Genomic DNA, 10,770 nt, shown 5'->3' on the forward strand with positions numbered 1-10,770 from the left:
AACTAATGCTAGATGATGGAAGCTGTTAATTATAGGTTGTAATGAAAGAAGGTGGAGGAATTTTTTTTTCATATGATGAATAACGCATCTTTGTTATTGGCTGAAAACACATGTAAAGCAACAAGGACATTAAAGTTCCATTGCTTCCCACTTTAAAATATTATTCCTGATTTCTGTGATAAATAATTCAGTTTTAAGAATATTCAGGATTAGACAATCTTCTAGGAGAGATGGAGTGAAAAGGTAAATGTTAGCACAGGAATTCACCCCATCAATCAAAATTGCTTTCTGGATGGTGCCTCCTCTACTACCCTGTGTGAGCCCCTGCCTTGCTTCCATCAGGCTGCCAGGTCCAGGGGACAGTCACACCACGCTGGTCCTTTTACAAAGTCAAAATGGATGTATTCTGCAGCATATTTGAGAAGTGTCAATACCTTGATTTTCATAGGCTTCTTATTCACATTGCAGGTAGTTTCTGGAGAAAATCATACTGAAATAAGTGTTTCCATCACAGTGGGGGAGTTTGGTCTTTCATTTCCTGAGTTTGGATCTTAAATGCTTTTAGGCACTTACGTACCCTGGAGACACTTTTTACACTGTTCTGATGGGCACAGTACGAACACTAAAATCGACAAACAGATTGAAAAGCAGTACTCTCCTTATGTGCATTATTTAAACTTCTATAAGAATAAAAACTTCAATTTGTTCCAAAACAAAATTATACTGTTGCTAATCTTTTCTTCTGATTAGTTGGAAGTAAAGATCAGTCATTTATGCCTTGTATTGGTCTGGTGTATTAACATGTCTGTTAAAAAGAAAGCATAATTTTTAGTGCAAATATGGTAAAGATGGTTGCTGATCTAAAGCTCAGCTATAGAGAGTGTACTTTTTGTAGCATGAAATATAATTATATTCAACAATTTCTCTAAATAAAGTAATCTAACGATCTTTATACAGCTGGGAATTCTGGATCACAGGATGAATTTTGCTCATTCTTGGAACAGAAATAACAAAGTAAAATTGATGCACAAGTAAAATCTGATAAACCACCTAATAACAATAATGGGGCAGGGGGGTGACTTTTGCTGTTCATATAGGTAGTATGACACAATATGCATTATCAGAAGCTGATGTGTTCAAATATGTCCAAACATTCAGCCAGGCTGTTCCTTCTTACATATAATTTAGGCTAACATTTCAAAATGTTTGTGTTAACACCTAATTCAAAAGGACCTTTCTATGACAGGTTGACCCAGCCAGTCCATCAAGTCACTTATGGCTTGGTCTCCATTAAGTCCATACCTGCATAAGCAGAAAAGAGCGCATTTTAATTATTGTTGCAAATTAAGTTTAAAAAAAATAAAATAGGTTCCTTCTACATTAAAATGTTTTTTTAAATGGTGTGGGGGGGTTCTGACTTGGTATATTTGAGATATCAGAAATTTATTATGCACAGCATAAAATTCTGCTACCTCTTTCCTACTGAAGATTCTCAACTTAAGTTTGAGCCATTCCATTATTTTCCAGAAAAACAGCCATCATTGTCTAAATGCCTGGTCTTAGACAACTGGAAATAAACTAAAAAGTAATATTATCAAAAGGAATATTTGGCTATGTTTTCAGTGAGCTGTTCATATTAGAAAAACCCCACATTTTTCATTTTAGCTATAAAACTAGCTACTCCCAGCTCTTTTCCCTGGACATTGCAACGCAACCATCTAGAACACGCTTTGAGACTGACAACTTTCTTCCATATATGGGTAACATTTTAATTTTCCCTAGACCATATTTGAAGTCCTGTTATAAAATGTGTAGGGATCAAAATCCCTCCTTCTGAGCCAAAACATTAAGAGCCAAGTGTTTTAAAACTTAAGATGACCAAATGCCAGGCAGATTACGCACCTAAAGTTCCATGCAGATGTACTCCACAGGCAGCATTTAAACTCTGTTTGGGAATGTCTGAGAGGTCGGAAGGAAATCTTTTGCCTGGAAGGAGAAACATGCAGAGTGCACCTATGTTCTGTATATCCATTCATAAGCTCTGTGCCTGGATATAAAGAACTAGGAATACATAAATCAATTATAGTCTAGTGGAAAAAAAAAAAACCTGCCTTAATTTCTCAAACCAAGGAGAAAAGCTAACGTCTCATGTTATTTCCATCTTCTTAATGAAAACCACTGCAGTGTAGATTACATAGGTACTAAAGTATAAGTTTATATGTGGGAGTAGCTGACAAATTCAGCAATTGCACAAATGACTACAAAAGAGGCCTTCCTTTCATAGCAACACAAAATAGTATTAATTCACTTCAAGTTAGAGAGTTCACACTCAAGTGAAGTCAGTTTGTGTGGCAGAAGGTATATTCATGATCGTGTATTCATAGGGGTGAAAGACATACTCAATTCAAAATTAGTTCTAATGCCCTGTGATGGCTGGACTCCATTCAAAATAGGCATTTCTCAAACACATATTCTTTAAACATTTTCTATCTAAGTGTAATGTACAATAGCTTCCAGAAGATTTGTCTCAATTGTACTGAACAGATGCCCTTAATTAATTAAATGAACACCCATTAAGAAACTCAAGGATGGTATAATGTGATATTGCCCCAATAATGGACTTCCCATGCCTCTACAAAGAGGACAAGCTGTTGGGATGGAGAAACTTATCAAAAATCTCTGAAAAAAAGGGAATTACCATCAGCAGGTATCGTGATCCTTGGACAGAAGACTGTTTCAACTCATCTAGGAAGTGTTGAAAGTGACAGCATTCTCCACCTGAATACTTCCAGCTTCAAGTTTCTTTATTTCACTAGGATGGAAAGACTGAGTTTCTTCTTAATTTCAGTCACTACCTGAATTTTTTTTCAGGTAACCTTTTTCAGAAGTTACAAACAGGATCAGAGAAGTGACTATTGTGTCCCAACTCCTGAGTGAGGAGTCCTAAGGGCATTATCCCTTAATTGTAAAGATCTAAATAAAGCTTATGTATTGCATTGGAAATCTAACATTTCTTTTTCCTTGCACCCAAAGGTTGCAGTGATAACTGAAATACCATTAATGTCACAAAAAGATGCCTCTCCCACAGCATGGCAGCTGTTCAAAAAACACAGCTACTGGGAAGGCCAGCTAAAGAATTAAACAAAGTCTATCACTTCAGGAAATCCTCCTTATTTTGGAGGCTCTGGAGCTGTCAGCTGAAGGATAATTCAACATGCAAACACAACTTGTCAGACAGAAGAATAAATTTCCTCTGAGCCATGCTGAGCTTGGGACAATGCAGGCATACTACAGTGAACCTTAGGAACATACCTTTCACAGAAATGTCAGGTTAATTCTTTCTGTTCCCATGGACAAAAAGCTCCTGAAAGAGACATGTCCAACCTTTCTGCGCTCAAAGAAATTGATAATACCAGAATCCAAACCAATCTTTCTCAGTATTTATGAATCAGAAGTGTATGTTTGCATTTCTCCACTTCTGTTACACTTTAATATCTATGGAACAATAAATATTCACTTAAGAACTACCATACTGCATCTAATGTCTGCATTTTGATAATTAATAGAGTGAAAGAAGTATTAAGAATTTACTTGTGTAAGTTAGTCCTCTCCACCATTTCTTTTCCTGGCTTCCAACAAACCATAGCTGTGGATATTATGGGCACCAATTTCTAGATGGTTCAATGCATACACCAGTAACAAATAATCCCCTCTTCCATATGCTCTAGCCCCTTTTTGAGTTCTCTTATGCTCTTGACCACTATAATGTCATGTGGCTGATTATACTCCTGTGTGGAAAGAATGCTTTTCCCTGGTTTAAGATTTTGGATTTATAAATTGTACTTCTGCAATTCTGCTGAGCTCCATCATATCTCTCCATTGTTGTTTTTTACAGATGAGAGATATGGAAGTCATTCCATATGGATGCTATTTTGGATTGACTTTACCATCATCAAAACAATTACCTTATGGCATACACACTTTTTTGGTGACAATTGAGCCAAAGAAAACTTGCTGATTTTCAGATTTCAGTGATCTTCTAGGACCAGCAATTTAAAAGGACATCTTTGAACATATTCAGTAAGTAGGATCAAGAGAAAACAAGTGTGACACCATAATCTCAGTTTTACAAACTATACACTATAGCTTAATTTTAAATTAACTGTGGTTAATTTAAAATTTAACTCTAAATATAAATCTAAAGATAAAAATTAACTCTAGATCTAGAGTTTTATATATGGTAAATTTTTTTAAAGTGCAAAAGCATTTTAGGAGCAAATTCCCAGTGACTTTCAGTGAATATGTGATTCAAAATCACTCAGACACTTTTGAATAACTCACACATAGGCCCCTAAACTTGTATTGTAAAAATTCAGGACTTTTTCAGCTACAGAATATTCTTCAACTCTTTTGCTAAAAATGACTTGGCCTTGTGCAAGAGGAACTTTACTCAAATAGAGTCTTCTAAAACACATCTAAAGTTAAAATATATTTGCAAGAATCAAGAGATCTACTCTAATCAGAGAATCAAGAGGTCTACTTTATATGTGTTCCACTATTTGCTTGTTAGTGTTAACTGTCAATTAACATTATATTAATTGCTTTATCTGTCTGTATATATATTTATATTAAATATATAATTCATATGAATATTCCATAAAATCTGCAGTTTTTCCATTTTATCAAAATATTCTTCTTAGGGATTTATGACCATTGGGAATATAAGCATATCCCTAACATTGTCCATCTGTCCCTGTAAAACAGCACAGGCAGAGTGCCAAGAATGGTTTTTGGAGCAAAGAGTTGCTCTCCTCAGAATGTTTCAGGAGACATTTTGTAACAATAAACCCACAAAATGAAACCTGTCCTTGAAGGTCCAGGAGTGACACAGCTGCCTGACACAGTTGACACTGCCTGAGCACCCTCAGCTGAGAGGAGCCCAGCAATTTGTGGATCTGCCATAGTGAGGACAGGCATGTGTGACTTCATGATGCTCATGGAGAATTTGCTTTCCTTGATTGAGCACTGCACTTCTTAATCAGTATAAAGGGCATCACTGAAGTTTCTCTTATGATTATTTACAAAGTGCAGTTAAAACAAAGAAATGCAGTGATCCACTTAACTGACTTTAAGCTTATATGTGGAACATGCAAGGAGCACAAGAATACTGATATAATTTCATGGGATACCTCATTTGGGCTGTCAAGAGAGAAGTCATGTAAAAAAACAAACCTTGTTAATTTTAGACAGAACCAAGCTTGGGATGATCCAGAAAAGCAAGGTCATCATGTTGCTGTCTTTCAAAAGGTACCTCTGGGCTCTTATGAGATGACATTTAAATTCCACTGACGTCCTAGCAGCAGCACTCTAATTTTTACAACGTGCTGAGTGGCAGCAGGTGTGGTGACCACTCACTGCTTTGTGTTCCCAGGACAGTTTGCAGTGAAGGGGCTGTGCAGCACAAGCAGGAACAGGTAACACTCTGTGTCTTAGAGCAGGCACAGACTGAAGACCTGCAATGTCATTTGATCTCAGGGAATGCAGATTATTCCAGGACAGGAGCTCATGAATGCTCCATAAAATGGTGCCACAACTGGCCAAAATGCTGGATAGCTCTGAGACAGTCTCTCTTGTGACACTGCTTTCATACTATCTCACAAACAGCCGTACCCTGTCAGCTCTGCTGCATGTTTCAAACCATAACACTTAACCATTGTGAAAGCACAAGCTAGCTGCAGACATCTATCAGCTCAGACAAACAAAACAGCACTTCAGTGATCTGCTGAGCTGTGTTGATTAGTTGTAAACCTTTTTCTTAACCTTTCAAATAATTCTTCTACAAACTACTGTGAGCAACTTCCTCTCAAATCATGTCTTCAACACATCACTCTAATGGCATTCACCCACATCAATAAAATTATCTTCTTTGCAGCAACTAAGGATACTAAGGATTAAGAAGAGAGACAAAATTGCAGGACTAGACAGATGCATATGGGACAAAAAGCTCCTACCAAAACATCTTTTCAGTAAGAAATAAAGATATTTACTTTGGATGAAATCCCACTGGGGACCATCACATCCCACTTACACCTACCTTTTGCCATCTCTACTCTTCAGGAAAATGCCTCAGTGCCAAGACACACAACACAACCCACAGTATTTACTGCTAAATTAGTTAGGAGTGCAATTAAAAGCAGAGGAGACCAAAGTGCCATAAGGTATGATTAATGTGCTCTAGCCTCAATTATTGGTGGAAGTGCAATGTAGAAGCTGTAGAGAAAAATGCTGATGTCTTCTGCACTATTTTGAAACTTGGTCTTTCTGGTAGCTGACACAAGGAAAAATGTCCCCCAAGGAACCAGGGCCTAGGAAACACTATCTGAACATGGTCATCCCATGTAAATGGCAATTTCCATCTACCTGCCCAAACTCCACAGAAGAAATATGTGGTAGACAACTTTTCTTCAATGCTTTCAAACCTACAGTGGGTTCTGCAGAGGTAAAAATCTCCAGAGGAAAGATTGATCCTAGAAGTATGAATCTTTATGTTCACTGAAAAACCTGAAATTGTTCCAAATGTTCCTGTACCTTGAATGGACACAATCCATGTACTTGTAGTGTGTACTTTTTATTTAAGACTGCAGTTCCACAAGTTAGTGAATCAAGTCTGCATTTCAAGCATGTTGGTGGCTCTACAGAATTAAATGGGCCACACAGTTACAAGGTACTGAATCAGATGTACCTTGTTAAACATGAATGGGCTGAAGACATGAATAATAATTGACTTTTCAGAGGCATTTCAGTGCAACAATCATATTGAGCAGCAGCCATGGCTCAACAGCAATACAAAAAGAAATAGTGAACAAGAAATGAACCCCAAATATCTTGGTCAGCATTGAACAATGTGTTTTCAGATACTCTAACAGGGATGTTTATTTTCATTATTACTATTGTATTTTGTGATATTAATTTATTCTGGTTTCCTAAACATATGAACTATATGTGGTATTTCTGCTACTGGTCTCCTTCTAGACACATTTGAATGCAGCAGCCATATAAATACATCAGAGAGGTTTCTCTTCTTCATGCTTTCCAGTTCCTGAAAGTTTTGTTAAAATAAGCTTCTGAATAGAAGAGTGAGCATATTGATCCCACTGACAGAGCGCAATGTTATCCTCTCCATTTGCTAGACACCGGTGAATCCGCACGGGATCTCAGCCTTCAGCCTGAGCTCTGCAGGAAACCAGGCTTCATTGCCCCTGCCACTCACACAACTATTTATACTTCAGCTCTTTCATTCACACGTCGCAATAAACAGTTTTGCCATGACTCCTTCTTTCACATGGCTGTACTTGACCCTGTTCAAACACATACACACATAAACACACACAGTGTGTAGAGTCCAGATCCCTTTTTCAATAAATAAATAGCTATAAAGACGTATAGCTGAAAACAACAAAAGAATCAGTAATACAGGACAAGAGCTGAAGATCTGCATTGTGAACTGGATGTCTCAGCACACACCTTGTGGTGAACCGTGTTGAAAACTTACTTCTTGCAAGCTCTTCACACAGAAGTTAGTGAGATGTAAATTCCTCAGTCAGATATGGCTTACTGTACTTGTGTTTATTTGTGCAGTGAGAAGTCTACAGAGGTAGTATAAAGAGTTGTCAGCTTCATGGAATGCTTTAAGTTGTAACCCTCTTAAAAAGCACATTCCTACCTGGACTGCCCTCCCAGAGCCTGCATCCCTGGAGGCCTCTTCTATTGTTGCAGTGTTAGTGTCATCACTCCATTAGGAGGCCACCGGAGGCTGTGTGCCTAATTCAGAGAGTGCACCTGTACAAGCATAGGAAGAATGATAATTCCTGGCTCTGCTTTGGTGTGAAGTGTTTTTTTGTAAAACAAAACAAACTATTCATGCCACAATGAAAAATAACTTCTGCTGTACCTGTCAAAGGATCAGTGGGTCTTTTCTAGTGAGTGAATGAGCATTGGCTGATCTTTCTTAAGCCAGTGGAAAAAAGAAAACAGTTCATGCAAGTAAATATATATAACACAAGGCTATACTTTGCTGTCCTTATGCCAGGTAAACAGAATTTTAAAGAAGATGTAAGCCATGGTGCTTCAATGGAATATTTACAGAGAACAAGCTGAGGACTCCATGAAATTAGGCGTGCACAGAAAACTGAAGGCATTTTTGCACCTTTCCATCTCCATGGACCTGAGCTCCCCACAGCTACTCAAGCCTTTTATGGCTTGGGGGGGACACACATGTCCCACTGCTCCTGTGTTTTGGATAAAAAGCAGTGTGTTTGAAATTGTCTGAAATATATTTCAATCCCTGATGTCCTACAGGGAAGGGGAGCTCCACATTCCATTGCAAACACTGAGCACAAAGGTGATGCTAGTGAGAACAGATTCCAAGCTAGTCAGTCCATTTGATTTTCTGTCAATAGGGCTGATAACATTTCTAATCCTTGTGCTCAGCCAAATGTACAAGGTGATTCAGCTTGTTTCCAGTTAGGGAAAAAAAATAGGAGGCAATGAAAAAAGGCATCTCTTTAATGTAACTTTGTTTACAAAGATGTTAAATTCTTTCTTCTCCAGGCTTTTCTCCTTGCTCTGAGTACTTATGCTGGATAGGCATGGTATTCTTCTTATGCCCTCTTCAGCTTCTCCCAAGGATTCACAAAAAAAAAAAAATAAATAAAGTAAAATGGGGTTCACCTGCATATACATTATATGGGCCTTTGTTCTGAAAAATAGGGTGTTGTGAATGGTAATTGCTAATTCAGCAGTTAAGGGGTTTCTATTTCAGGGGGAAAAAAGTCTTTAGAAAGCTATCTACATAGTTATCCATTGTTTCAGATAGAACTGTCAGACAGATAATGCCTTAGAGACTCAAAATAACATTGAGCAGACACTAAAATCTGGATTTCTTTTTAGATACCACATCTTATAGGGACATCCAGGGTTTTATCTCATTTATTGCAACATAGTTACAATATGGGTAGCAAAAGCTCTCTTCTTATAATTAGGATAACTTGTCTGACTATATATTAGATGCAGTGTTGTATATCTCCTTATTTCCATACAGTAGGAAACCAAAGTAAAATTTTGGACTTCTAGCTTATGGTCAAAGATCTTGCAGCAGCTTCTCAAAAGGTGCAAATATTTGCCTAGATTATTGTATTTACAATTCCAAAAATATTTCTTCTGTTGAAGGTCTGTGTACAAGACACCACTCCAAACCATTTTTAAGGGAGTTTTGACATAAATGAAACTTTATGCTGGCATGGCAAGTGAAGTACTTGATTAATAAAGAGTTTCACTGTTTTCAAACACATATTCCATGCAGGCTCATTTGAAGAAAACCGCAAGTGGAGAATGCTTTACTGCTTCCAGTCACAAGGGGGTTGTGTATTTCAATCCTGCTTACACAGTCAGCTTACTTTGGAGCTCTGGTAGGAAAGAAACATGACCAGGAGAAATAATGCTACATTCAGTGACCCTGCCCTTAGAATCAATTGGCCTGATGGGAGAACTTCTTTTTTTCTCTCTTTTGCTACTGTTTTCTTAGTTTTTAACCTTTTAATACTTAATATTTCTTGAAAGACCATCTTTAGAGAAATGCCTGCAGTTCACAGACTAGAAGTACTGACTGAAATGATACTGTAAATGGGAAGGTGAGACATAACAACAATTGATGCATAAGCAATGCACATATTCATTGTTTTTTAGAGATGTTTTGGGGTGATTTATTATTTTCTGATCTAAACATTGGTGTTTAAGTATACAATAGAGATATTTACATTACAAAGGGATTGGTCCTCAACCACAGTGACAAGTGAAAGAAGAAGACAACCAGATCTAATGAAACTTCAGGGAATTCAAAAAGTCTTGAAAATGTAGAAAATAAAAAAAAAAAAATATGGTAATGTCTAATAGGCTGTGGAGTAGCCACCCACTAGGCTTGGATTTCTGGCTGTAGCCCTCTCTCTAGGTTATTTCAAATTCTGATTGAACAAAGCAAAAAAACACACTCTGTGGTTAAAGTGAAATGCAAGGCAAAGATCATTACTTCTGTCTTCCCATCCCATAAACCCTTACGGTCAGGCAGGGAAGGAATGGAGCTGCTGCAGTCATTGGTGCTGCTTCCTGGCCGGCTGGCACGGAGACAAGATGGATTAGCTGGTGATGATCACTGACTGCTGGTGTAGCTGCCATTACCTGTAGAGTATATTTAAAATGACAATTTGGAGCAGTGTTTTAGAAAACAGTTTTTAACTTTGTGCACAGACAGTAGCACTGATAACCTTTTTGTTCAAACATTGAGCATGGTTTGTTATGGCAAGGTAAGCACCTCGCTGCCTGTCCAAGCTTCATGAACAAAACAAATCTGCCCCTACAAGTGCTCCTGGTTTTGCTTCAGCCTCTCAGCCACATGCTGAAAGCCTGGGCAACTGTGCCCTTTGTGTTCCTACATGAAAACAGGACAGATAAATGCAATCATGTCTCGTCCTGTCATACAGCTGTTTCACGCTTCTTTCAGCAAGGGCTAAATCTCTTAAGTCAAGATTCAAAAGCAGAGAGCCTTCCCCTCTTAAACTAGGCAACCACTTGATATGTCTGAATCAAAGTATAATGAAGAAAACTGGTTACAAGCTATGACTAATTTCTGCTTTCAACTTCCTCTCTTTCTCAATGTTCTCAAGTATTTACTGTTCCCCACAGTGATAACTTGTTTCTTTAGAAATGAATCATTAC

The 10,770-nt window shown here is 37.7% G+C and overlaps 1 long non-coding RNA gene across 11 annotated transcripts in view; it reads right to left on the reverse strand.

Moving 5' to 3' along the window:
- Positions 1–4,172: 4,172 nt before the first annotated feature.
- LOC146767537 (uncharacterized) overlaps positions 4,173–10,770 on the reverse strand; it is a 99,757-nt gene continuing 93,159 nt past the window's right edge. For all 11 annotated transcript variants that reach the window (XR_014954717.1, XR_014954715.1, XR_014954718.1 and 8 more), the window contains one exon: positions 4,173–10,233. This is a non-coding gene — a long non-coding RNA (uncharacterized LOC146767537). The remainder of the gene's footprint in view (positions 10,234–10,770) is intronic.

Source organism: Lonchura striata, chromosome 4 (assembly GCF_050655825.1).
Source record: "Lonchura striata isolate lonStrDom1 chromosome 4, ASM5065582v1, whole genome shotgun sequence".
Taxonomy (NCBI): domain Eukaryota; kingdom Metazoa; phylum Chordata; class Aves; order Passeriformes; family Estrildidae; genus Lonchura; species Lonchura striata.